This window comes from Schistocerca piceifrons, chromosome 5 (genome assembly GCF_021461385.2).
Source record: "Schistocerca piceifrons isolate TAMUIC-IGC-003096 chromosome 5, iqSchPice1.1, whole genome shotgun sequence".
NCBI classification, from domain to species: Eukaryota; Metazoa; Arthropoda; class Insecta; order Orthoptera; family Acrididae; genus Schistocerca; species Schistocerca piceifrons.
Window position 1 is genome coordinate 598528203 of NC_060142.1, and position 27364 is coordinate 598555566.

At 47.6% G+C, this 27364-nt stretch overlaps 15 non-coding genes across 15 annotated transcripts; all 15 read left to right on the forward strand.

Annotated features, from left to right (window-relative positions):
* Positions 1–904: 904 nt before the first annotated feature.
* On the forward strand, positions 905–978 carry Trnan-guu. The gene has a single exon. It is a non-coding gene; the product is annotated as a tRNA-Asn (tRNA).
* A 689-nt stretch (positions 979–1667) lies between these two features.
* Trnat-cgu lies at positions 1668–1739 on the forward strand. The gene has a single exon. It is a non-coding gene; the product is annotated as a tRNA-Thr (tRNA).
* Positions 1740–8499: 6760 nt separating this feature from the next.
* Positions 8500–8571, forward strand: Trnat-cgu. Its single transcript has one exon. It is a non-coding gene; the product is annotated as a tRNA-Thr (tRNA).
* A 5767-nt stretch (positions 8572–14338) lies between these two features.
* On the forward strand, positions 14339–14412 carry Trnan-guu. The gene has a single exon. It is a non-coding gene; the product is annotated as a tRNA-Asn (tRNA).
* Positions 14413–20831: 6419 nt separating this feature from the next.
* Trnan-guu lies at positions 20832–20905 on the forward strand. The gene has a single exon. It is a non-coding gene; the product is annotated as a tRNA-Asn (tRNA).
* Positions 20906–21594: 689 nt separating this feature from the next.
* Trnat-cgu lies at positions 21595–21666 on the forward strand. Its single transcript has one exon. It is a non-coding gene; the product is annotated as a tRNA-Thr (tRNA).
* Positions 21667–21999: 333 nt separating this feature from the next.
* On the forward strand, positions 22000–22073 carry Trnan-guu. The gene has a single exon. It is a non-coding gene; the product is annotated as a tRNA-Asn (tRNA).
* A 689-nt stretch (positions 22074–22762) lies between these two features.
* On the forward strand, positions 22763–22834 carry Trnat-cgu. Its single transcript has one exon. It is a non-coding gene; the product is annotated as a tRNA-Thr (tRNA).
* A 333-nt stretch (positions 22835–23167) lies between these two features.
* Trnan-guu lies at positions 23168–23241 on the forward strand. Its single transcript has one exon. It is a non-coding gene; the product is annotated as a tRNA-Asn (tRNA).
* Positions 23242–23930: 689 nt separating this feature from the next.
* On the forward strand, positions 23931–24002 carry Trnat-cgu. The gene has a single exon. It is a non-coding gene; the product is annotated as a tRNA-Thr (tRNA).
* Positions 24003–24335: 333 nt separating this feature from the next.
* On the forward strand, positions 24336–24409 carry Trnan-guu. Its single transcript has one exon. It is a non-coding gene; the product is annotated as a tRNA-Asn (tRNA).
* A 689-nt stretch (positions 24410–25098) lies between these two features.
* Trnat-cgu lies at positions 25099–25170 on the forward strand. The gene has a single exon. It is a non-coding gene; the product is annotated as a tRNA-Thr (tRNA).
* Positions 25171–25503: 333 nt separating this feature from the next.
* On the forward strand, positions 25504–25577 carry Trnan-guu. The gene has a single exon. It is a non-coding gene; the product is annotated as a tRNA-Asn (tRNA).
* A 689-nt stretch (positions 25578–26266) lies between these two features.
* Positions 26267–26338, forward strand: Trnat-cgu. The gene has a single exon. It is a non-coding gene; the product is annotated as a tRNA-Thr (tRNA).
* Positions 26339–26671: 333 nt separating this feature from the next.
* Trnan-guu lies at positions 26672–26745 on the forward strand. Its single transcript has one exon. It is a non-coding gene; the product is annotated as a tRNA-Asn (tRNA).
* Positions 26746–27364: the final 619 nt, after the last annotated feature.

Consider the following 27364-nt stretch of genomic DNA (forward strand, 5'->3'; position numbering starts at 1 on the left):
TAATCTGAATAAACGCTCTGCAAAAGCGATAATGGATTTGGAAGTTTTTTACTTCCATTTTCATCATTTTATACCGAAAACCCAAAAGAAAGCGTGTGAAGCAATTATTCTAGCTATAGATGGTATACAACAGAAAACTACAAAAATGGGGAAATACGTCCGGGAATAGTGGAAAAAAAATCTGATTGTTGTATGATAATTTACTAACGAAAATCTCAACCACGGAAACAATACATGTCAAACCATTTTAGCGTGAGTCCTTCTTCTTACAACAATTTATTGATGTTGATACGAAGTAAAAGAGAAAGGCAAAATTGTCTATGGGAGAGGCAGTCGCAATCGACGAGTTTACGTGTAACAGGTTTCTGGCAACTGGCAGGTCATTCGAATACTTGAAATTTAGTGCTGTAATATCAACAAACACAGTTAACAATTTTTTTTGAAACCTATGAAGTAGTCTTATCTGTACTGCAATGACATGTCCAGGCAATTAGCGTAAACAATGTGACGACGCTGATATGTATTTCTTAGCCATTGCATTCGTAACATACGGCAAGGTCTACTATGTTTCCATAGTGTTCGTCAGTATTTCCGGTATTGAGAAAACGTCAGAAAACCTCCATCAGGCATTCAGTATAATGACGGATTGATAATGTTATTAAACGTGTAATGCGAAGCAATGTTGGCAGTGGGCGTTTAAACGGGGATTCTATGTCGACAACTGATGATGCATTTTGTAGTATAACGTCATGCTTGGCAATGTCATTCGTTTATGAGCCTCGCTACATGTGCATGCGCGTTATCCATGTGAAGAAGCGTAAGCAGATGCTACAACTCTGCGACATGCCTACAGAAAGTATACGAGTTGCATTGATAAACAGAGCAGAAGTGAACGAAAGTCAAGGCCTCCGTGGCGCAATCGGCTAGCTCGTTCGGCTGTTAACCGAAAGGTTGGTGGTTCGAGCCCACCCGGGGGCGAAATCGTTTTAATCGGCACCGAGGTGAGGACATGTGTCGACTTTGATAGACATACACGGCTTGTGTGACAATTTGGCTGTGTTTGAGTGATGCCACAGAGCCTTATACACATTCAGCCACGTGACACTGTAGGTAAAAACATGGCCCTACGCGAACGATCTACTGTTTTCCTATTGATTCGGCATGTGTGACACTGCAGTAGAGCGACGCCCACTACAAAAGACGTATTATTTGCATTTCATTTCAGCGTATACACCGCGAGTGCAATATGACAGGGCCTCTCTCTCGATGTCGATCTGCATTTGGCGTCTCTTAAGTGTCGGTCTGCAGTAGGCCGCTGTTGGCCGAGCGACGTGCAGTCGCCTTCAATGAAGCCCCATGGGCAACCTCAGTGCCACTGTGGACGACAGCGCACTGTAGCCAGACCGAGGAGTCGAAAGGCGCGTTTCGCAGTAGACCCACGCTATCCCACAAGCTGTGCACTAGGCCAGGATTGTGCAGACCGCAAACTTTTGGTGGCCCGACGCTCGTCGTCGATCGTAAGGGCGAAACAGTCAAGAGATTTGGAAAACGGAAATGTGGACACCCCCAGCAGCAGCTGTGTGCCAAATCCGATATCTCGTCGAGGGCTGCAAGATTCAGTATGATGAAGTGACGATTCGGGGATAGCTCACAAACGCTAAGCTGCCGCCTTCTTAGCTCAGTGGCAGAGCACTGGTCTCGTAAACCAGGGGTCGTGAGTTCGAACCTCACAGAATGCATTCATTTTTTTAACTTTTCTGCGGAGAGCAGAGCTAGCAAGAGCAGCATCCAACAGATGGCAGTGCACTGAATGAAGGGGAAGTTCTACAACCGATAAAGAGTGCTCTACTTGCATCAGAGATTTGCTGAATGTGTAGGCGGAACACTGTTTTGTATGCATTTTGTAGTATAATGTCATGCTTGGCGATGTCATTCGTTTATGAGCCCCGCTACACTGTGCATGCACGTTATCCATGTGAAGAGGCGTAAGCAGATGCTACCATTCTGCGAGGTGCGTGCAGAAAGTATACGAGTGGCATTGATAAACAGTGCAGAAGTGAACGAAAGTCAAGGCCTCCGTGGCATTACCGGTTGAGACGCGGCAGCGTGTGGACGTTCTTAGCGCTCAGTGTCACTTGCTTTGTTTACGTTGTATTTGTGCTTTCTGTTTCACGTGCTTGTGCGTGGTTGTGTGTTCGTGTCATTCTTTTAAGTATATGCTGTATGCTGTTAGCCCATTTTGGTTAATTTGCAAGATGGTTCCCACGATTCCAAGGAAAAATACCCTGCAGTTCGAGTTTGACAAGGCTACACGATCAGTTCAGCCAAGTTCACTGGAAGTTCATGAATGGATCGTCGATACAATAGGCATAACCACTGGTCAAGTTCACACTGCCTACTACGACCTGGATTTATACTGATTTTTCGTGAAGCTCCTGAATCCCCTCTTACTGGAACGCCTTTTGCAGAAACATGGCGGCGGCGTCGAGATCCGGCATCGCGACGGCACTGTGAGTACTGTCCAAGTTACTAACGCTGATGTCGAGATCTCTAACGTGCGTATTTACAACCTGCCCCCTGAAGTAGACAACTGTTTCTTAAAAGATGTGCTCACGAAATATGGCGATGTGCGTAACATTAGACTTGAAAAGTGGTCCAGGCAACATAAGTTGCAATGTTTTTCTGGCATCAGATCGGTTGAGATGCAAGTTAAAATCAACATCCCATCCCATGTATTTGTTTGTGGGTATAAGGTGCAGGTTACATATTCTGGGCAAGCTTCTACGTGTTTTATCTGCAACGAAAGTGGTCATTTACGGCAAAATTGCCCTAAAAGAATGACAGTCTTAAAGCCTACTTTCCAACAACGTAAGAGCCTCACTTTAGCTGATTTAGTGACAGGCACCCAATTACCAAGTAATGAGCCGTCCCTTTCCACTGATCCTGTGACTGTACATGAAAAACCTTTTGAAGACGAGTTCCCTGCTATTCCTCTTGCGAAGGGCTGGGATCAGAACCCTCTCACCCGTCCAGTCACTGCGGTAGCGTCCAAGAGACGTCAAACGTGCGACAGTAGTAGTTCAGATGAAGGCGTCTCAGTACCGGTAACACCTGCCACACTTGATATCAAACAACCGGCAGGCGACATTGAGCTTTCGCAAGACGCTACACCAGAATCGATTGTTGATGTTAATACTTCTTCGCCCGATGACGGTAGTGCTACGTCCCAGGTTGGTTCTTGCTTACCGTCCACGTCTGTCGAGTCGGTTCCCCAACAAACCGATAGTGAACCTCAGCACGTTGCCCACAGTGACGTCGACGGGGTGTGCGCAGGTCCACAACTCGTATCACAGCCGCGCGACACTGACAACAAACACGCTGACGAGTGTGTCAACACAGAGCGAGATCTCAGCCTTGCTTGTCAACAACCTGACCGGGAGAGTGTTTCCAAACAATCCCAACGTGTGGGTAAATAAGAACTAAGCGCGTCTCCGGAAGGACTATCCGGCGAGACGCAAATGCAAGTTGCTGTAGCAGGGCAACCTGCACAGGAGACCTGTGTCGATTCTCTGATGCCGCTTTCTGCGGAAAAAGTCGCAAGCGTCGGGAGGAACAAAAAGAAATTCCAACCGAACTTGAATGTACCACGCAGCAAACACAAACTGCAAGCCCTCTCGGATGCGAACGATGGTGATGGCCACTCTCCACCAGCTGGTTCACGAATGGATTGGTTTGCCGGTGACGATGATCACGTTAATTTAAAGTAGCTCCGTCAATTCCATGGCGCAAGCGTACAAGTTCCTGAGTGTTAATGTTAACAGGATCACGTCTGAATTGAAACTTGCAGTCTTTAGGCAGTTCGTATATGAGTCTGCCGCTGATATACTTCTATTGCAGGAATTCCTTGTTCCCGATCTGGTCATTCCCGGCTTCCACTGTATTACCAATGTTGCCTTCGAACTTAGCACTGGTACAGCCATTCTCGTGCGTGAAGGCATCCCCGTCTCAGACGTTGAAACACTGGAGTCGGGGCGTGGCATATGCTGCAAAATATTCGGCGTCACGCTCGTGAACCTATACGCGCCCTCAGGGAGTGGACACAGGTTCGCAAGGACCGAGTTCTTTAAAGACGAACTAATTTACCTGCTTCGTAAAAATCCGACTGCCTTAATTTTAGGAGGAGATTTTAACTGTGTTGTACATCAAAAAGATCAGCGGCCGCATTTTAACTATTGTAAGGAGCTTCATGATCTGGTTTTACGAATGAATCTAAAGGATACGTGGGAACTCCTTCACCCTACCCTTGTGAAATTTACATACTTCACTTCCACCTCGAGTAGCCGCCTCGACAGAATATATGTGTCTTCTCAGCTCGGAGAACATGTTGTTGACTCGGAGGTCATTCCCGTCCCATGTAGCGATCACTGCGCCTACGCCGCCGTTATACAACTGGACAGACAACCCACCAAACGTTTCAGAAGTCACTGGATGTTCAATATTTCCCACCTTCAGGACGCCGATCTCGAGGTACTTGACACACGAACTTGGACGTTTTGTCTTCGCTCTGTCAATAGATACCGTACGAAAGTGGAGTGGTGGACGTCCTTTGCTAAATCAAAGTTGCGTCGGACTTTGATTTCGTACTGTAATACGCAATCAAGGGATGCAAAGAGGACCACCGAATTTTACTATTCGATTTTAAGGGAGCTCTACGACAAATCTGGCGACAATAATATTTACACGGCTCAAATAAAGCAAATCAAGGCTAAGATGCTCAGTATCAAACGTAAACAACTAGAAGGATTAAAAATCAAGTCAAAAGTCAACTCTTTTGTTCAATCTGAGACAACTTCCATGTATCATCTTATTAAGCATCAGACGAACCGTAGACGCTTATTTATAGACGAACTGGTAACTGATCACGGGGAACTTCTCACTCGGCAACCTGATATAGTCACGGCAATCCAGAGGTATTATCACGGCCTGTACTTGGACTACCCAACCAATGATGGCTTGACTGCTACTGTACTCCAGTTGATGGACACGTCCGTTACTCAGGATGATAATCGTGACTTTCTGGCTGCGTTTAGTGTCGAGGAGACTTTAGAACTTATTGTTAAGTCGCCAGCTCACAAAGCCCCAGCACTGTACGGCCTTCCCAAGGAGTTTTATCTTCGGTATTGGGATGTAATTGGTGTTACTTTTACAGAAATTTTAAATGAAATCATTGCTGGGGCGCCTGTTCCTGGTGCGATGAAGGAGGGTAAAATTGTCCTTGTTCCCAAACGCAAAGGGTGTAAGCGATTTGATAATCTGCGTCCGCTCACCCTGCACAATTTTGACTACAAAACTATCGCCAGAGCTGTTAACACCCGAATGTCTCCGTTCATTCACAAAGTTGTCCGGCGGCACCAGGCCTGCGTGCCTGGACGGAACGTCATGTCTGCGATGTCTGAAATTCGGGATCTCATCTCCATTGCCTCAGTCACCAACCTGAATTGTGCGCTGCTTTTTCTAGACTTTCATAAAGCCTTTGATCATGTGAACCACCGATACCTTTTTCACATAATGGACAAAATAGGACTCGAGGCAGGGGTGATAACAGTCCTTCGCAATTTGATATCTGGTATATCAGCGAGGATACAAGTCAATGGACAGCTGACGCAACCGATATCCATTCAGCGGGGTGTCCCCCAGGGCAGTCCACTCTCTATGTCACTTTTTGTGCTGTCACTGGAACCCTTCCTTCGGTCTCTTTATCACCAGTTGTCAGGAGTGTCAACCTCCGGTCGCACATTCATAGTCCGTGCGTACGCTGACAATGTTGCCGTACTGTTACGCAGTGACGACGAGGTGATCCGTATTAAACGGGTGATCGACCAATATTGTGAAGTGTCTGGAGCACAACTAAGTGACCGGAAATGTAAAGTGCTCTATATCAGGGGTTTCGAGAGCTTAACTATACCGTGGGCGCATGTTGTGGAATCTCACAAACTACTAGGAATCACCTTGAACAGGTGCCCTCTCAAAATGGCGGCCTCCAATTGGAAGTCAGTGACGCATCTGATACAGGGTACCATTGTCGAATGTCGCTGGCGTGCTGTGAACATTATCGAAAAAATCAGGATTCTCAATACCTACGTCTTCTCCAAGGCGTATTATGTTGCACAGTTCTTTCCCATTCCCAAGCTTCAGGCCAGAAAGATCATGCAGGTTGCCAATCAATTTATCTGGAAGGGAAACATATTTAAATTGTCTTCCGATACGCTGGCCAAGTTGAGAACTACTGGTGGGCTTGAGTTAGTTAACATCGCCGGGAAGGCAATGGCCTTGTACATCAAGCGGACCACGACTTTACTCCATGACAGCCACTGCACTGTTACTCAAAACTTGTTCCTCACAGTGCGTCCAGCGAGTGTGCGACCACCGATTGACGTCGGAAAAATCCATTACAAATTGAAACACATCAGAGAAGTTTTCCTTCATGTTAGTTATGCAGAAGTGGGTGTTCTACAGCGACGACTACTGTCAACTCGGGACTTGCAACGTGAGTGGGAAAAGTCGGCGGCCCCAAATACAATAGAACAGAAGTATCCGACTACCGACTGGACAACGGTGTGGGCCAACGTCAGCTTGAAAGTACACTCTTCGGATGTTGCTTCAACCTGGTACAGGGTGGTAAATAACACGATTGCCACCAATGAAAAGCTACATGCAATTGGGTTAAGTGACACAAATCTCTGTCTCTGTTGTGGGTTCATCGATTCTCTGATCCATCGGTTTACCTGCGGTGGCCATGCACTGAATTGGCGATGGGTCAAGAAGAGGATCGCCGTACTCTCCAGGAGCGCAGAAGACAATCTGAAGCTGGATATCCTAATGCGTCCCGACAAAAAGTTTTACCCTGCCACGAAAAACAATACAGTAATGTGGATCCTGGGGCACTATGTCAACTATATCATTAATTTTCGTGGAGAGGACGATTTCATTAGTTTTACAACCAACATGGAGCTGGCATACTGGAAAATTAAATGTGTCACTGACAGTAAAAGATTATTCGGAAACATGATGGACATCACTTTTGAAAAACATGGCATAGGATGACCACGTTGGACGATGGAAGCAAATCAAGAAGAAATATATTCTGTTTTATTTCTATTTTTTTTTAAGTTATACATTCTGTTATACCTGGTCAATGTATTTCTTTTCATTAGTCTCCTTTTACTTGTTTGCTTATTCATGACAATTTCACACATCTAATAGAAGCGGAATGTATTTCGATATGGATCAAAACACACAAATGACACACGACAAAGAAGAAACGTTCATTTACAAATGTGTCAGCACTATATACCTCGGAGCAGAGGATTAACAACTATAGCAGACAAAAAATAATATAACAAAAAAAATAAGAAACAAAGAATCATAACAAGTGTCTGCTTGAAGGAGTGAATCAGGGATGGGAGGGGGGAGCCATCGCGGGCAGGCCTCGGGATTCGACCCCTGCCCGCCTTGTCTACACCTGCACGGAACTGACCACTCTCCATTATATATATATATAAAAAAAAGTGGCACAATTGGAAAAAATGGCCGAAAATTTAAAAAAAAAGCAAGTGATTCAGTGGTAGAATGCTCGCCTGCCACGCGGGCGGCCCGGGTTCGATTCCCGGCCGATGTATCATTTTGCTTTTCTCGCGGTGCCGTGTGGCTTGAAAATAAAATAAAATAATATAAAAAAAAGTGGCGCAATCGGCTAGCGCGTTCGGCTGTTAACCGAAAGGTTGGTGGTTCGAGCCCACCCGGGGGCGAAATCGTTTTAACCGTCACAGAGGTGAGGACATACGTCAACTTTGTTAGAGATACACAGCTAGTGTGACAATTTGGCTGTGTTTGAGTGATGCCACAGGGCCTTGTACACATTCAGCCAAGTGACGCTGTAGGTAAAAACATGGCCCTACGCAGACGTTCTACTGTTTTCCTATTTATTCGTCGTGTGTGACACTGCAGTAGAGCGACGCCCACTACAAAAGACGTATTATTTACATTCAATTTCAGCGTACACGTCGCGAGTGCCATATGACAGGGCCTGTCTCTCGATGTCGATTTGTATTTGGTGTCACTTAAGTGTCGGTCTGCAGTAGGCCGCTGTTGGCCGAGCGACGTGCAGTCGCCTTACATGAAGCCCCGTGGGCAACGCCAGCGCCACTGTGGACAACAGCGCACTGCAGCCAGAGAGAGGAGCCGAAAGGCGCATTTCGCAGTCGAGCCACGCTATCCCACAAGCTGTGCGCTAGAGGTCAGGATTGTGCAGACCGCAAACTTTTGGTGGGCCGACGCTCGTCGTCGATCGCAAGGGCGAAACATTCAAGAGATTTGGAAAACGGCAATGTGGACACCCCCAGAAGCAGCTGTGTGCCAAATCCGATATCTGGTCGAGGGCTACAAGATTCAGTATGATGAAGTAACAATTCGGGGATAGCTCACAAACGCTAAGCTGCCGCCTTCTTAGCTCAGTGGTGGAGCACTGGTCTCGTAAACCAGGGGTGGTGAGTTCGAACCTCACAGAAGGCATTCATTTTTCAGTTCCGCTTGAGACGCGACGGCGATCGGACGTGCTGTGTATTCGATCCGCCGTTTCCCTCGGGTTGTGACTATTTACTTTCTGTGTGTGACGTTTCTTTGTCTTCTTTTCTTCGTTGTTTCGTCGCCTTACCGTTTGTTTTGTGTCTTGTGTTGTATAGCGGCTTTTGCCGCATTAATTAATTGTTATGGCTTCCCGGTTGTTTCCGCGGAAGTGTACTCTCAGTTTTCAGTTTAACAAGGCCACCAGGAATGTTCAACCAACTTCGTTGGAAATTCACGAATGGATTGTGGATACGATTGGCATTACATCGGACCAGGTACATACGGCGTATTTTGATACAGAACTTTATTGCTTTTTTGTGAAATTGTGAACCCGGTTTTGCTAGATAAGATTTTACTTAAATGTGGTGAGCAAGTGTCGTTCCGTCATAGAGATGGTTCTGTTAGCAGTGTTGCTGTTTCAAATGCTGAAATTACATATACCACGGTTCGGGTTTATAATTTACCCCCTGAAGTTGAAAACAGTTATCTCAAGGAAGCTTTGCTTGGTTATGGTACTGTTCGGTCAATTCGAAATGAACGTTGGTCTGCACAACATAAGCTGCAATGTTATAATGGTATCAGATCGGTTGAAATGCATATTAAGTCGAATATACCGTCCCATCTGGTTGTATGCGGTTATCGTGTTCATCTTACTTATGAGGGGCAAGTTGGTACGTGTTTTCTATGTAATGAAAATGGTCATGTTCGTGCTAATTGCCCTAAGCGGGTGTTTGTGCTTCAAAATGGGCTAGCACAACGCCGCAAATTAACGGTTGCCGATCTTGTGCCAGCAGCTTCCTCCACTGTCTCCTGTCAGCCTCCTGCAGTAGATTCTTCACAACGGGTGACACCCTCCTCTGATGCAGGTTTTCCCCCGTTACCCACTCGCCCAGATGTATCGGCTGCTCCTACACCGATCTATTTCCAATAACAAACGCCGTCGTGCTAGTGATACCGGTAGCACTGATGACGAAGTTGCTGTTTCGCAGCCGGTTGGCGAATCTGACGAGAGAATTCCGGAATCTCCCATGCCTGTTTCGGATTCTGTTCCCGCTGTGTCTCCTGCTTTGCCTGATGACGTCAAACTTGCTGCCACGCCGTCGGCGCAAGAGCCACAACATTCGGTCGAGGTGGTGTTGACATCCCCCCCCCCGACACAGGCATCACAACATGTTGACGACACTTCGGTGCAGCCAGCTGTTTGTCGGAAAATCGCTCCTAGAACTGCGCGCTCCGCTTCAGCGGATTCCAAACCTATCTCTCCACCTCCTACACTTCCAATACCTCCACCTTCTGACGCCGGTGCCGATGTTCCTGATGCAGTTTTCCCCTTGCTGGCTCCTTCTTCTGATTCCTCTCGCCCTGCTAATCCTTCGGATGCCTTGGTTGACGTGCCTGATCTCGAACCCCCCACTCCACCTGCTCTTGAATCTGGTGTGCATCAGATACGCCGTCGGGTGAAAGTGCCCCCCAATCTTCACGCGGTGCGGAAAAAACACAAGCATGCAAAGGATGACTCTGATTCCGTTGATTCCGGGCAATCACCCTCTGCCATGTCTGATGTTGATGATATGGATGTAGTTGCTTCTAATGTGGTGTAATTAGGGTTCATTTTCCCTTTTTTGGTTGATGTTGCAGGCGTACACGTTTATTACCTTAAATATAAATAGCATTCAATCTGCTCTAAAGTTCGCGTCTCTGCAGCAGTTTATTTATGACTCTGCAGCTGATGTTGTTTTCCTGCAGGAAGTCTCCGTTGCACACCTGTTTGTTCCTGGCTTTCGCACTATTATAAATTTTGCGCCTGAGTTTTCCACAGGTACTGCCTTACTAATTCGTGACGGTATCCCCGTTACCGAAATTGAGCTCTTAGACTCAGGAAGGGGTATTGGTTGTCGGTTATTTGACACAACCTTGGTTAATATTTACGCCCCCTCTGGTTCCAGCAAACGACAGGAAAGGTCTCGTTTTTATAAAGAGGATCTGATTTATCTTTTACGCAAAAATCCTGCGACATTGATATTGGGGGGTGATTTTATTTGTGTATTACACGCTAAGGACCAATCCCCTCATTTTAATTATTGTTTCGAGCTACATTCTCTTGTACGTCAACTACGCCTACGCGATGTGTGGGAGTTTAAACACCCCACTTTAGTTAAATTTACATTTTTTACTGCCACCTCAAGTAGTCGCCTTGATCGATTGTATATTTCTGATCCCCTTAGTGTTTCTGTTTTAAATGTAGATGTTATTCCAGCCAGTTTTACGGATCATTGTGCCCTTGCGGTTATAATTAATTTGGAGCGTCAGCCTCTTAAACTTTATCGGCCGCTGTGGAAATTAAATGTCTCCTTGCTCGATGACCCTGACATCGAACCTCTAATACAGACGGCATGGGACATGTGTTTACGTTCTCTGCGATACTATCCGTCTAAGCTTCACTGGTGGATCCACTGTGCGAAGCCAAAACTACGTCGCACTTTAATGTCCTACAGTTATAATAGAGCGCGAGATCTGAAACTGACTTTTGAGTATTATTATTCTTTGCTTCGCGAACTTTATGATCCTTCTAGAATGACATGTGCCCACCTTTCTGAGATTCGGAAAATTAAAGCCAAGCTCCTTAGTATAAACGGCTTCAGATGGAAGGATTGAAGATTAAATCTAAACCGCCGTCCATCTTAGCACATGAAATGACTCCCATGTACCATCTGTTTCGTCACCACAACAACCGTCGACGTGTATTGATTGACGGCCTTATGGCAGCTGATGGTCGCCGGCTTACCTTACAGAATCAAATAACCCATGAACTTACCTGCTACTATGAGACCTTATATGCTGTGGCTGATTCTGATCGGCTTGATGTTGACGAGATTTTAACTGCTATCCCATCAGTTTTAACAGAGGACCATAATGTGGAATTTTTAGCTCCTTTTACTGCAGACGAAATTTCAGCTTTCATTGCTTGTTCACCATCTCACAAATCTCCTGGTCCGGATGGCCTTCCTAAGGAATTTTTTGTTCGCTTTTGGACTATTATAGGGCCTGTTTTTACGGATATTGTAAATGAAATCTTGAATGGTGGCACAATTCCAGCCGATTTCAAGAGAGGTACGGTTGTCCTGATACCAAAATCTGCTGGTTTGAAGACAGCTAGTGACTTTCGTCCTTTAACCCTTTTAAATTTTGATTATAAGACGGCTGCTAGGGCTGTTAATGCACGTCTATCCCTCTTGCTTACACCTGTGATAACTCCTTGTCAAAGCTGCTTTCCAGGGCGCTCCATATTGACTCCTCTGGCGGGGTATCGTGATGTCGTGTCGATTGTCGCTGTCACCAATATTTCCTGTGCGCTTTTATTTGTTGATTTTAGTAAGGCTTTTGATCGTGTGTCCCATTCGTTTTTAGAGCTTCTGCTGCGCCGACTCGGTTTTAATGAAAAGGCGCTGCTGGTACTTAAGAATATGACGACTGGTATTTCTGCTAAGATTGACATTAATGGCCAGCTAACGAAGGTCATTGATATTAAACGTGGCGTCCCGCAAGGTAGCCCTTTATCCATGACCCTTTATGCTCTCTCCCTTCAACCACTCCTCTCTCGTCTCAACTCGACACTTCGTGGTCTTACGATTTCTGGGGTTACCCTGACAGCAACAGCTTATGCTGATGATTTGGTTGTTTTGCTTCGTTCCGCCGCCGAAGTGCCGCAGTTGAAAATGGAACTAGATAAATTTTCTGCGGCCTCCGGTTCTCGTCTCAACCCCCGTAAAAGCAAACTTCTGAATTTGCGGGGCTTTGAAAATGTGGTTGTTCCGTGGGTTACGGCTGTTGAACACCATACACATTTAGGCATCTATCTTGAACGGTGTCCTCTTCGTATGGCTGCAAAAAATTGGCAAGTGGCCATTTCCAAGCTTCAAGGTGTTTTATTCGAACACTCATGGCGTTCGATACCGCTACTGCAAAAAAAGCGTGTATTAGACACTTATGTTTTATGTAAAGTATTTTACGTTGCTCAGTTGTTTCCGCTTCCAAGAATGCAGGGTGCAAAAATGGTCCAGCTTATCAACAGATATATTTGGCGGGGGCACATTTTTAAATTACGTTGTGATGTTCTTACGAAGCCGCGTCTTGCGGGCGGCTTGTCGTTCACCGATGTCCGTGTCAAGGCTGCGGCCCTTTATGTTCAGCGCACCCTCCATCTTTTATTTTCTGAGTCCCCGACTGTTACTTCGCGATTATTCCATGTCGTTCGTCCTGCGAGCTTGTCACCGCCTATTAACGTAGGGCCTCTAAATGCGAAGCTACGGCATGTTCGGGACTTCTACATTGAGATTAGTTATCTGGATCTCCACTTCCAACGTCGTCCTGTTTTTACTATGCGAACACTGCTTGACAAATGGCACAGGTCTTCTTCTTCCATCCCGATTGTTTTGCAATATCCCCGTTTTCATTGGCGTCACATATGGACGAATATTAGCTTACCCGTTCATTCAGCACCTGTTGCCTCCCTATGGTATAAGGTAGTTCACCAGCTGATTCCTACGAACGAACGACTTCATCGCATAGGTTTAAGTGTCTCTCCGCTTTGTCAAACGTGTGGTTGTGTTGATACACTCCAACACCGATTTACCTGCGCTGACCGTCTTCGCATGTGGTACTGGCTGCGCCGACAATTGGCGTTACTCACCAGGAGCTCGGAATCGGCATTTACAACTGATATTCTCTGCTGGCCGGACACGGTTTTTTATCCCGGGACAAAGAACAATACCATTATGTGGCTTCTTGGCCGTTACATTTTTGCAGTGGTTGATGGTGATGGTATTTCCGATTTTATTTCGTTTATTGGTTACATGCTTCATGAGTACTGGACGCAACAATCTCTCCCACATCTTAAGAGGGACTTTGCGAATATGCTTAGTATTGTCTTCGAAAAGCAGGGGATTGGTTAAGTTGCCACTTCTATTGATCGCTCCTGCGCCAGTTACATTAATGGCACCGGTATAGGGGCATACTGATCTCACTTCACGATAGGGAAGACATTCTCGCTAGCTCTTACTTATTTTGCTTTCCTGCCAAGCTTTTACCTGTTTGGATAGACACTGCATCACAAGCCCCGTGTCCACATATAAATATCATAAGACTCTGAACCAAGGGAAATTACTACGTATTCGTGCCACTGTGCTTCAGTGCAGGGAGGGGGAGACGTCATGGCCAGGCCTCGGGTTTCGACCCCTGCCCAATGCGCCTCCCCCGAGCTGCACTGGGTCAACACAGTGAAAGAAATACAAAAAGAAAAAAAAAAAAAAAGAAAAAAAAAAAGTGGTAGAGCACTGGTCTCGTAAACCAGGGGTCGTGAGTTCGAACCTCACAGAAGGCATTCATTTTTTAAACCTTCCTGCAAGGAGCGGAGCTATCTCGAGCAGCATCTAACAAATGGCAGTACACTGAATGAAGGGGATGTTCTACAACCTATGACAAGTATTCTACTGGCCTCAGAGGTTTTCTGAATGCATAGGCAGAACATTGGTTTGTATGCATTTTGTAGTATAATGTCATGCTTGGCGATGTCATTCGTTTACGAGCCTCGCTACAGTGTGCATGCACGTTATCCATGTGAAGAGGCGTAAGCAAATGCTACCATTCTGCGAGATTCCTGCAGAAGGTATACGAATTGCGTTGATATACAGAGCACAAGGGAGCCAAAGTCAAGGCCTCCGTGGCGCAATCGGCTAGCGCGTTCGGCTGTTAACCGAAAGGTTGGTGGTTCGAGCCCACCCGGGGGCGAGATCGTTTTAACCGGCACCGAGGTGAGGACATACGTCAACTTTGTTAGAGATACACAGCTAGTGTGACAATTTGGCTGCGTTTGAGTGATGCCACAGAGCCTTATACACATTCAGCCAAGTGACACTGTAGGTAAAAACATGGCCCTACACAGACGTTCTGCTGTTTTCCTTTTTATTCGTCATGTGTGACACTGCAGTAGAGGGACGCCCGCTACAAAAGACGTATTCTTTACATTCAATTTCAGCATATACGTCGCGAGTGCCATATGACAGGGCCTGTCTCTCGATGTCGATTTGTATTTGGTGTGTCTTAAGTGTCGGTCTGCAGTAGGCCGCTGTTGGCCGAGCGACGTGCAGTCGCCTTACATGAAGCCCCATGGGCAACGCCAGTGCCACTGTGGACAACAGCGCACTGTAGCCAGAGAGAGGAGCCGAAAGGCGCATTTCGCAGTCGAGCCACGCTATCCCACAAGCTGTGCACTAGGTCAGGATTGTGCAGACCGCTAACTTTTGGTGGGCCGACGCTCGTCGTCGATCGTAAGGGCGAAACATTCAAGAGATTTGGAAAACGGCAATGTGGACACCCCCAGCAGCAGCTGTGTGCCAAATCCGATATCTGGTCGAGGGCTGCAAGATTCAGTATGATGAAGTAACAATTTGGGGATAGCTCACAAACGCTAAGCTGCCGCCTTCTTAGCTCAGTGGTAGTTCCGCTTTAGACGCCGTGCAGTGTGGACGTGCCTAGTCTTCCGCTCCGCCGTAGCGTTACGTATAGTGGACTATCGCTTTTGTTTACGTGTTGTGTTGCAACTTCTGTGAGTGTTTCTCCGTCGTTGTTTAGTACCTTGTGTTACTTTCTGTCCTTATTTCAGTGTGTTGTGTGTAGCGGTTTCGACCGCATATTTTGAAAATGTCGTCCCAGGTTATTCCTCGTCAGGCTACAGTTAGTTTTACTTTTGACAAGTCAACCCGCCATGTGCAACCTAGTTCCCTTGAGATTCATGATTGGTTGGTAGATACCTTTGGTGTTCATTCGGATCAGGTGCATACTGCTTATTTTGATACCGAACTGTATGTTTTCTTTGTTAAGTTTATGGACCCACTTCAGGTTGATAAAATTCTTTCTAAATATGGTCATCAAGTTCTCTTTCGGCATCGGGATGATTCTGTAAGTACCGTGCTGCTTTCCAATGCTTCCATCACGTATACCAATGTTCGTGTTTACAACCTTCCACCGGAGGTGGATAATGTCTATCTTAAGGAGGGTCTACAAAAGTATGGTGATGTAAAGAGCATTCGCCTTGAACGCTGGTCAAGCCAACATCGCCTGCAATGTTACAGTGGTATTCGTTCAGTCGAAATGCACGTTAAGCAGAATATTCCATCTCACCTGCAGATCGGTGGATATCGTGTCCATGTAACATATAGTGGTCAGGTTGGCACCTGTTTTTTGTGCAATGAAAGTGGTCACGTGCGTACCGACTGTCCGCGGAGGGTTTTTGTTTTAAAAAATTCTCTCGAACAGCGTCGCAAGTTAACGGTCGCTGACCTCGTTGCAGGTGGTTCTGCTCTTGGTGTAGCACAGTCCAGTGGTAGTAGCGCTCCGCCACAGGTTTTGCGCACCCCTGACACAGAATTTCCTCCTTTGCGTGCTAAATCTGATGTTGTTCCGTCTGTCCCTCAGGTGGGTGTGCCACTTTTGAATAATAAGAGGCGTCGCCCACACGATGGAAATAGTACGGATGAGGATCTCCCTGAGATGCCCCAGTCCGAGCGACCGGCATCCTCCGAGCCACTGTGTACTGTAGCTGCTCCCTGCTCTCCTGAGGTAACGGTTACGGTGGCGGCTGCTGGCGCCCCTCCGGCCTCCGACGCAGCTTCTCTCGAGTCGGATCGTCGGTCGGGCCTGTTGGCGCCCTCTTCCGAACCGACTTCGATGTCACAACAAGTGGAGCCGCGACAACTTCCTGCTTCGCTGCCCCATACCTTTGCCAGCGGAGCTGCTCCGCTTCCGTCCAACTTTGCGGCCTCGGACCTTCCTGCTCACGATTCGCCTCCGTGCAGTCCATGTTTGCCGGAAGCTAGTGTAAGTGTTGACCATTCCGTTTTGTCGGAGTTTCCCCCCGCGACCCCGGAACCCGCATGTGGACCGGCGCGGGTGGTGTCGGATACAGAACTTGACGCTCCTACGTCACCGGCGGCTGAAGCTTCCTTGCCCGTCAGCCGACGCAAGTTACGCGTTCAGCCGAACGTTAATGCTGTTCGTAAAAAACCGAAGCGTAAGGGATCCGCGGAACGGGGTACCAGTCCCCCTCCCTCGGATGCCTCCGTCTCCCCTGCTATGGACTGTGACGTTGGTGCGTCGGTGTAGGTGATTTCGTTTCTCGCTTTTCTCTCTATGGTTCAAGCATACACCTTTCTTACCTTAAATCTTAACCGTATTGAGTCCGACGTTCGCATTGCCTCTTTGCGGCAGTTTATTTACGACGTCTGTGCGGACGTAGTGTTCTTGCAGGAAGTGTTGTTTTCTGATCTCTCTCTACCTGGATTTCAAACTGTTTTTAATGTCGCGCCGGAATATTCAACAGGAACTGCTCTTTTCTTTCGAGAGGGCATTCCTATTACTGACATTGAATTCCTTGACTCTGGCCGTGGGATTGGTTGTCGTCTTTTTGATCTCCGCCTCGTTGTTTTGTATGCCCCCTCTGGTTCGGGTCACACTGTGGCTCGCTCGCGCTTTTATAAAGAAGAGCTTATTTATCTTTTGCGCCAGAGTCCTCGGAGTCTCCTGCTCGGAGGCGATTTTAATTGTGTTTTACGCCCTGAAGACCAGTCCCCCAATTTTAATTATTGCCGTGATTTACATGACTTAGTTCGTACGATGCATCTGCGTGATGTTTGGGAACACAAATATCCAACCCTGGTGAAATATACGTTTTTTACCGCGTCCTCATGCAGTAGACTCGACAGATTCTATTTATCTGATTTTTTATGTGGTAAAATTCTTTCTGTCGATGTTATTCCTACTAGTTTTTCTGACCATTGCGCTTTTACTGCAACTGTAAATCTAAGTACCAACCTGCAAAACTTTATCGTTCCCAGTGGATGTTAAATGTTTCCCACCTTGCCGACAGTGCTATGGATGATGTTATAAGTGGCGTGTGGGAGCGATGTCTTCGCTCTGTCCCGCGATACCCCTCCTTGCTGGTTTGGTGGACTGCGTTTGCCAAGCCCAAGATTCGTCAGACTTTGATTTTTTACTGTGCTGCAAGGGCGCGTGATTTTAAGAACACGTATGAATATTACTACTCTGTCTTGCGTGAACTATATGACGCGGCAGGTACCTCTCCTCTGCGGATCCATGATATTCGTCGTATTAAGGCCAAGCTCTTGAGCCTTAAACGACGACAGATGGATTGTCTTCGAGTTAAGTCGAAACCTCACACCCTTGTTGAAGGTGAACTGACATCCTTGTACCACCTGCTACGGCATCAGACCCGTCGTCGTCGCTCCTTCATCTCTTCTCTTACGGTGGATGATGGGCGACAGCTTATTGCACAGGAGGAAATGGTTCGTGCTCTCCACCAGTATTACGCTAGTCTCTATTCTGACGATGATTCTGGTGAGTCTCTTTCGGATGATGTCTTTGGGGATCTAGCTGCGACGATCACGCCTGACGCGAACGGCGAATTTCTCCGGGAATTCCAGGTAGATGTTGTTTTCGATTTTATTGCTCGCTCTCCGTCCAGTAAATCGCCGGGTCCAGACGGCCTGCCTAAAGAATTTTACCTCCGTTTTTGGCCTCTTTTGGGTGGCATTTTTACGCAGATTTTAAATGAGATTGTCAGGGGGATGGATGTGCCTGCCGATTTTAAAGTAGGGAAAATTGTTTTAATTCCAAAGTCCTCTGGTTGTTTATCTGCTGCCAATCTTCGTCCGCTCACATTGCTGAATTTTGACTACAAGACAGCTGCTAGAGCGCTCAATAGCCGGTTGTCTTCTGTGCTTCGGGGTGTAATTGGTGCACATCAATGTTGTTTTCATGATAGATCTATTCTGACACCAGTAGCCGAATATCGGGATGTTGTCTCGGTTGCGGCGGTTACAAACGTACATTGTGCCTTTGCCTTCCTTGATTTTTATAAGGCTTTTGATCACGTCAGTCATGTGTTTTTAGATCGTGTTTTAGGTACAATAGGTTTTAACGCTTCATCACGTGGTGTTCTTGGCAATTTGTATAGGGGAATAACAGCTCGGGTGTCAGTCAATGGGCAGCTGACGCCGCCCATTGCTATCCGCCGCGGAGTGCCTCAGGGTAGTCCGCTCTCTATGTCTTTATTCGTATTGTCCCTGGAACCGCTGCTTCGGACTATTGCTCTCAAGCTTCAGGGTATGTCCCTCTCTGGTGGGAAGCTCTCGGTTAAGGCATATGCGGATGATGTCGTTGTTCTCCTCCGTCAACGTGATGATATCCCGTTGTTGAAAGGGGCAGTTGATGCATACTGTCGTGTCTCTGGAGCGCGTCTCAATCAGGGTAAATGTAAGTTCCTTGATATTCGAGGATTTCGCGATGCTGACGTCCCTTGGGCCACTGTTGTCGATCGCCATACGTCCTTGGGGATTATCATTGATCGGTGTCCTCTAAAAATGGCGGCTCTCAATTGGAAATCTGTCACCGAGAAGATACAGGGGGCTCTGATGGTCCATGAGCAGCGCTCTGCTACCATTTTGCAAAAAGTCAGAATTTTAGACACCTACGTTCTATGTAAAGCTTATTATGTTGCTCAGCTGTTCCCACTTCCCATGATGGTGGCGAAAAGGTTGCGCCAATTGTCTAGCAGTTTTATATGGAAGGGCCATCTATTCAAGTTACGTTACGAGGTAATGACGAAACCGCGTATCTCCGGAGGCTTGGGCCTCTCTGACATTATTCGCAAGGCGTCTGCTTTGTACGTCCGCCGAACGACTCTAATTGTTACGCAAGAAGTGACTTCGATTACATCCAGGCTTTTTACTGTTGTGCGTCCGGCGAGCCTTGCTCCACCTGTCGATGCCGGACGCCTAAATTTTAAGTTGAAACACATTCGGGAATTTTACATTGCGGTGAGTTACCTCGGTGACGTCTTCTTGCGGCGACCGGTGCCAACGACCAAGGGCTTGATTGCCCGCTGGGAGGGGCTGGCCGGTCCCAATCCAATAGAACTGGCGTCTCCATCTGTGTCCTGGAGGAACGTCTGGAAGAATGTTAGTCTGCCGATCCACTCTATGGCCGTGGCGTCCACGTGGTACAGGGTAATAAATAATTTGGTTCCCACCAATGTACGATTGCACCGTATTGGTCTTTCTGACACGGACACCTGTACTCGCTGTGGTCTCGTGGATACCCTTGAACATCGATTAACCTGCTGTGGGCACCTTGCTAATTGGCGTTGGCTCAGGAAACAACTTGCTTTTGTCACTAGGTCTGCTGAAGCCGCTTATACTATTGACATCATCGTCCGGCCCGATTCTTCCTTTTTTCCGCGAACGAAGCTCCATAACGTCATTTGGTTGATTGGCCATTTCGTACATTTTGTCAACAGTTGTCATGAAGAGGATGGACACCTAGCGTTTCAGCAGTACATGCTTACTGCTTACTGGCAGCGCTTGCGATTGCCAGGCCTCCGAGATGATTTTGCCAATATGCTTAGCCTGACATTTGAAAGAGAGGGTGTTGGCTAAGGTCACCTGTGTGAGCCATTTTCTTTTATACTGTTTCTGGATTTGCCGCCTTTATGTATGTTTCTTCTCTACACCAGGACTGAAGTTTTCGTGTTTTAATCTTATTTCAGTATGCAGTCTACATTATACAGTCATGTTTTAGGATTTTAATTTCAGTAGTGTACTTCTTTTGAAGTGGCTGTGTTGTGGATGTTCCTTAATAGTTTTTCAATAGATATATTTGTTAGAGGCATAATAATTACGCATTAACTTGCTCATAATGAGCTGAGACTGAATTGCAGGCATTAAAAAAAAAAAAAAAAAAAGTGGTAGAGCACTGGTCTCGTAAACCAGGGGTCTTGAGTTCGAACCTCACAGAAGGCATTCATTTTTTAAACCTTCCTGCAAGGAGCGGAGCTATCCCGAGCAGCATCTAACACATGGCAGTACACTGAATGAAAGGGATGTTCTACAACCTATGACAAGTATTCTACTGGCCTCAGAGGTTTTCTGAATGCATAGGCAGAACATTGGTTTGTATGCATTTTGTAGTATAATGTCATGCTTGGCGATGTCATTCGTTTACGAGCCTCGCTACAGTGTGCATGCACGTTATCCATGTGAAGAGGCGTAAGCAAATGCTACCATTCTGCGAGATTCCTGCAGAAGGTATACGAATTGCATTGATATACAGAGCACAAGGGAGCCAAAGTCAAGGCCTCCGTGGCGCAATCGGCTAGCGCGTTCGGCTGTTAACCGAAAGGTTGGTGGTTCGAGCCCACCCGGGGGCGAAATCGTTTTAACCGGCACCGAGGTGAGGACATACGTCAACTTTGTTAGAGATACACAGCTAGTGTGACAATTTGGCTGCGTTTGAGTGATGCCACAGAGCCTTATACACATTCAGCCAAGTGACACTGTAGGTAAAAACATGGCCCTACACAGACGTTCTGCTGTTTTCCTTTTTATTCGTCATGTGTGACACTGCAGTAGAGGGGCGCCCGCTACAAAAGACGTATTCTTTACATTCAATTTCAGCATATACGTCGCGAGTGCCACATGACATGGCCTGTCTCTCGATGTCGATTTGTATTTGGTGTGTCTTAAGTGTCGGTCTGCAGTAGGCCGCTGTTGGCCGAGCGACGTGCAGTCGCCTTACATGAAGCCCCATGGGCAACGCCAGTGCCACTGTGGACAACAGCGCACTGTAGCCAGAGAGAGGAGCCGAAAGGCGCATTTCGCAGTCGAGCCACGCTATCCCACAAGCTGTGCACTAGGTCAGGATTGTGCAGACCGCTAACTTTTGGTGGGCCGACGCTCGTCGTCGATCGTAAGGGCGAAACATTCAAGAGATTTGGAAAACGGCAATGTGGACACCCCCAGCAGCAGCTGTGTGCCAAATCCGATATCTGGTCGAGGGCTGCAAGATTCAGTATGATGAAGTAACAATTTGGGGATAGCTCACAAACGCTAAGCTGCCGCCTTCTTAGCTCAGTGGTAGAGCACTGGTCTCGTAAACCAGGGGTCGTGAGTTCGAACCTCACAGAAGGCATTCATTTTTTAAACCTTCCTGCAAGGAGCGGAGCTATCTCGAGCAGCATCTAACACATGGCAGTACACTGAATGAAAGGGATGTTCTACAACCTATGACAAGTATTCTACTGGCCTCAGAGGTTTTCTGAATGCATAGGCAGAACATTGGTTTGTATGCATTTTGTAGTATAATGTCATGCTTGGCGATGTCATTCGTTTACGAGCCTCGCTACAGTGTGCATGCACGTTATCCATGTGAAGAGGCGTAAGCAAATGCTACCATTCTGCGAGATTCCTGCAGAAGGTATACGAATTGCATTGATATACAGAGCACAAGGGAGCCAAAGTCAAGGCCTCCGTGGCGCAATCGGCTAGCGCGTTCGGCTGTTAACCGAAAGGTTGGTGGTTCGAGCCCACCTGGGGGCGAAATCGTTTTAACCGGCACCGAGGTGAGGACATACGTCAACTTTGTTAGAGATACACAGCTAGTGTGACAATTTGGCTGCGTTTGAGTGATGCCACAGAGCCTTATACACATTCAGCCAAGTGACACTGTAGGTAAAAACATGGCCCTACACAGACGTTCTGCTGTTTTCCTTTTTATTCGTCATGTGTGACACTGCAGTAGAGGGGCGCCCGCTACAAAAGACGTATTCTTTACATTCAATTTCAGCATATACGTCGCGAGTGCCATATGACATGGCCTGTCTCTCGATGTCGATTTGTATTTGGTGTGTCTTAAGTGTCGGTCTGCAGTAGGCCGCTGTTGGCCGAGCGACGTGCAGTCGCCTTACATGAAGCCCCATGGGCAACGCCAGTGCCACTGTGGACAACAGCGCACTGTAGCCAGAGAGAGGAGCCGAAAGGCGCATTTCGCAGTCGAGCCACGCTATCCCACAAGCTGTGCACTAGGTCAGGATTGTGCAGACCGCTAACTTTTGGTGGGCCGACGCTCGTCCTCGATCGTAAGGGCGAAACATTCAAGAGATTTGGAAAACGGCAATGTGGACACCCCCAGCAGCAGCTGTGTGCCAAATCCGATATCTGGTCGAGGGCTGCAAGATTCAGTATGATGAAGTAACAATTTGGGGATAGCTCACAAACGCTAAGCTGCCGCCTTCTTAGCTCAGTGGTAGAGCACTGGTCTCGTAAACCAGGGGTCGTGAGTTCGAACCTCACAGAAGGCATTCATTTTTTAAACCTTCCTGCAAGGAGCGGAGCTATCTCGAGCAGCATCTAACACATGGCAGTACACTGAATGAAAGGGATGTTCTACAACCTATGACAAGTATTCTACTGGCCTCAGAGGTTTTCTGAATGCATAGGCAGAACATTGGTTTGTATGCATTTTGTAGTATAATGTCATGCTTGGCGATGTCATTCGTTTACGAGCCTCGCTACAGTGTGCATGCACGTTATCCATGTGAAGAGGCGTAAGCAAATGCTACCATTCTGCGAGATTCCTGCAGAAGGTATACGAATTGCATTGATATACAGAGCACAAGGGAGCCAAAGTCAAGGCCTCCGTGGCGCAATCGGCTAGCGCGTTCGGCTGTTAACCGAAAGGTTGGTGGTTCGAGCCCACCTGGGGGCGAAATCGTTTTAACCGGCACCGAGGTGAGGACATACGTCAACTTTGTTAGAGATACACAGCTAGTGTGACAATTTGGCTGCGTTTGAGTGATGCCACAGAGCCTTATACACATTCAGCCAAGTGACACTGTAGGTAAAAACATGGCCCTACACAGACGTTCTGCTGTTTTCCTTTTTATTCGTCATGTGTGACACTGCAGTAGAGGGGCGCCCGCTACAAAAGACGTATTCTTTACATTCAATTTCAGCATATACGTCGCGAGTGCCACATGACATGGCCTGTCTCTCGATGTCGATTTGTATTTGGTGTGTCTTAAGTGTCGGTCTGCAGTAGGCCGCTGTTGGCCGAGCGACGTGCAGTCGCCTTACATGAAGCCCCATGGGCAACGCCAGTGCCACTGTGGACAACAGCGCACTGTAGCCAGAGAGAGGAGCCGAAAGGCGCATTTCGCAGTCGAGCCACGCTATCCCACAAGCTGTGCACTAGGTCAGGATTGTGCAGACCGCTAACTTTTGGTGGGCCGACGCTCGTCCTCGATCGTAAGGGCGAAACATTCAAGAGATTTGGAAAACGGCAATGTGGACACCCCCAGCAGCAGCTGTGTGCCAAATCCGATATCTGGTCGAGGGCTGCAAGATTCAGTATGATGAAGTAACAATTTGGGGATAGCTCACAAACGCTAAGCTGCCGCCTTCTTAGCTCAGTGGTAGAGCACTGGTCTCGTAAACCAGGGGTCGTGAGTTCGAACCTCACAGAAGGCATTCATTTTTTAAACCTTCCTGCAAGGAGCGGAGCTATCTCGAGCAGCATCTAACACATGGCAGTACACTGAATGAAAGGGATGTTCTACAACCTATGACAAGTATTCTACTGGCCTCAGAGGTTTTCTGAATGCATAGGCAGAACATTGGTTTGTATGCATTTTGTAGTATAATGTCATGCTTGGCGATGTCATTCGTTTACGAGCCTCGCTACAGTGTGCATGCACGTTATCCATGTGAAGAGGCGTAAGCAAATGCTACCATTCTGCGAGATTCCTGCAGAAGGTATACGAATTGCATTGATATACAGAGCACAAGGGAGCCAAAGTCAAGGCCTCCGTGGCGCAATCGGCTAGCGCGTTCGGCTGTTAACCGAAAGGTTGGTGGTTCGAGCCCACCTGGGGGCGAAATCGTTTTAACCGGCACCGAGGTGAGGACATACGTCAACTTTGTTAGAGATACACAGCTAGTGTGACAATTTGGCTGCGTTTGAGTGATGCCACAGAGCCTTATACACATTCAGCCAAGTGACACTGTAGGTAAAAACATGGCCCTACACAGACGTTCTGCTGTTTTCCTTTTTATTCGTCATGTGTGACACTGCAGTAGAGGGGCGCCCGCTACAAAAGACGTATTCTTTACATTCAATTTCAGCATATACGTCGCGAGTGCCACATGACATGGCCTGTCTCTCGATGTCGATTTGTATTTGGTGTGTCTTAAGTGTCGGTCTGCAGTAGGCCGCTGTTGGCCGAGCGACGTGCAGTCGCCTTACATGAAGCCCCATGGGCAACGCCAGTGCCACTGTGGACAACAGCGCACTGTAGCCAGAGAGAGGAGCCGAAAGGCGCATTTCGCAGTCGAGCCACGCTATCCCACAAGCTGTGCACTAGGTCAGGATTGTGCAGACCGCTAACTTTTGGTGGGCCGACGCTCGTCGTCGATCGTAAGGGCGAAACATTCAAGAGATTTGGAAAACGGCAATGTGGACACCCCCAGCAGCAGCTGTGTGCCAAATCCGATATCTGGTCGAGGGCTGCAAGATTCAGTATGATGAAGTAACAATTTGGGGATAGCTCACAAACGCTAAGCTGCCGCCTTCTTAGCTCAGTGGTAGAGCACTGGTCTCGTAAACCAGGGGTCGTGAGTTCGAACCTCACAGAAGGCATTCATTTTTTAAACCTTCCTGCAAGGAGCGGAGCTATCTCGAGCAGCATCTAACACATGGCAGTACACTGAATGAAAGGGATGTTCTACAACCTATGACAAGTATTCTACTGGCCTCAGAGGTTTTCTGAATGCATAGGCAGAACATTGGTTTGTATGCATTTTGTAGTATAATGTCATGCTTGGCGATGTCATTCGTTTACGAGCCTCGCTACAGTGTGCATGCACGTTATCCATGTGAAGAGGCGTAAGCAAATGCTACCATTCTGCGAGATTCCTGCAGAAGGTATACGAATTGCATTGATATACAGAGCACAAGGGAGCCAAAGTCAAGGCCTCCGTGGCGCAATCGGCTAGCGCGTTCGGCTGTTAACCGAAAGGTTGGTGGTTCGAGCCCACCTGGGGGCGAAATCGTTTTAACCGGCACCGAGGTGAGGACATACGTCAACTTTGTTAGAGATACACAGCTAGTGTGACAATTTGGCTGCGTTTGAGTGATGCCACAGAGCCTTATACACATTCAGCCAAGTGACACTGTAGGTAAAAACATGGCCCTACACAGACGTTCTGCTGTTTTCCTTTTTATTCGTCATGTGTGACACTGCAGTAGAGGGGCGCCCGCTACAAAAGACGTATTCTTTACATTCAATTTCAGCATATACGTCGCGAGTGCCACATGACATGGCCTGTCTCTCGATGTCGATTTGTATTTGGTGTGTCTTAAGTGTCGGTCTGCAGTAGGCCGCTGTTGGCCGAGCGACGTGCAGTCGCCTTACATGAAGCCCCATGGGCAACGCCAGTGCCACTGTGGACAACAGCGCACTGTAGCCAGAGAGAGGAGCCGAAAGGCGCATTTCGCAGTCGAGCCACGCTATCCCACAAGCTGTGCACTAGGTCAGGATTGTGCAGACCGCTAACTTTTGGTGGGCCGACGCTCGTCCTCGATCGTAAGGGCGAAACATTCAAGAGATTTGGAAAACGGCAATGTGGACACCCCCAGCAGCAGCTGTGTGCCAAATCCGATATCTGGTCGAGGGCTGCAAGATTCAGTATGATGAAGTAACAATTTGGGGATAGCTCACAAACGCTAAGCTGCCGCCTTCTTAGCTCAGTGGTAGAGCACTGGTCTCGTAAACCAGGGGTCGTGAGTTCGAACCTCACAGAAGGCATTCATTTTTTAAACCTTCCTGCAAGGAGCGGAGCTATCTCGAGCAGCATCTAACACATGGCAGTACACTGAATGAAAGGGATGTTCTACAACCTATGACAAGTATTCTACTGGCCTCAGAGGTTTTCTGAATGCATAGGCAGAACATTGGTTTGTATGCATTTTGTAGTATAATGTCATGCTTGGCGATGTCATTCGTTTACGAGCCTCGCTACAGTGTGCATGCACGTTATCCATGTGAAGAGGCGTAAGCAAATGCTACCATTCTGCGAGATTCCTGCAGAAGGTATACGAATTGCATTGATATACAGAGCACAAGGGAGCCAAAGTCAAGGCCTCCGTGGCGCAATCGGCTAGCGCGTTCGGCTGTTAACCGAAAGGTTGGTGGTTCGAGCCCACCTGGGGGCGAAATCGTTTTAACCGGCACCGAGGTGAGGACATACGTCAACTTTGTTAGAGATACACAGCTAGTGTGACAATTTGGCTGCGTTTGAGTGATGCCACAGAGCCTTATACACATTCAGCCAAGTGACACTGTAGGTAAAAACATGGCCCTACACAGACGTTCTGCTGTTTTCCTTTTTATTCGTCATGTGTGACACTGCAGTAGAGGGGCGCCCGCTACAAAAGACGTATTCTTTACATTCAATTTCAGCATATACGTCGCGAGTGCCACATGACATGGCCTGTCTCTCGATGTCGATTTGTATTTGGTGTGTCTTAAGTGTCGGTCTGCAGTAGGCCGCTGTTGGCCGAGCGACGTGCAGTCGCCTTACATGAAGCCCCATGGGCAACGCCAGTGCCACTGTGGACAACAGCGCACTGTAGCCAGAGAGAGGAGCCGAAAGGCGCATTTCGCAGTCGAGCCACGCTATCCCACAAGCTGTGCACTAGGTCAGGATTGTGCAGACCGCTAACTTTTGGTGGGCCGACGCTCGTCCTCGATCGTAAGGGCGAAACATTCAAGAGATTTGGAAAACGGCAATGTGGACACCCCCAGCAGCAGCTGTGTGCCAAATCCGATATC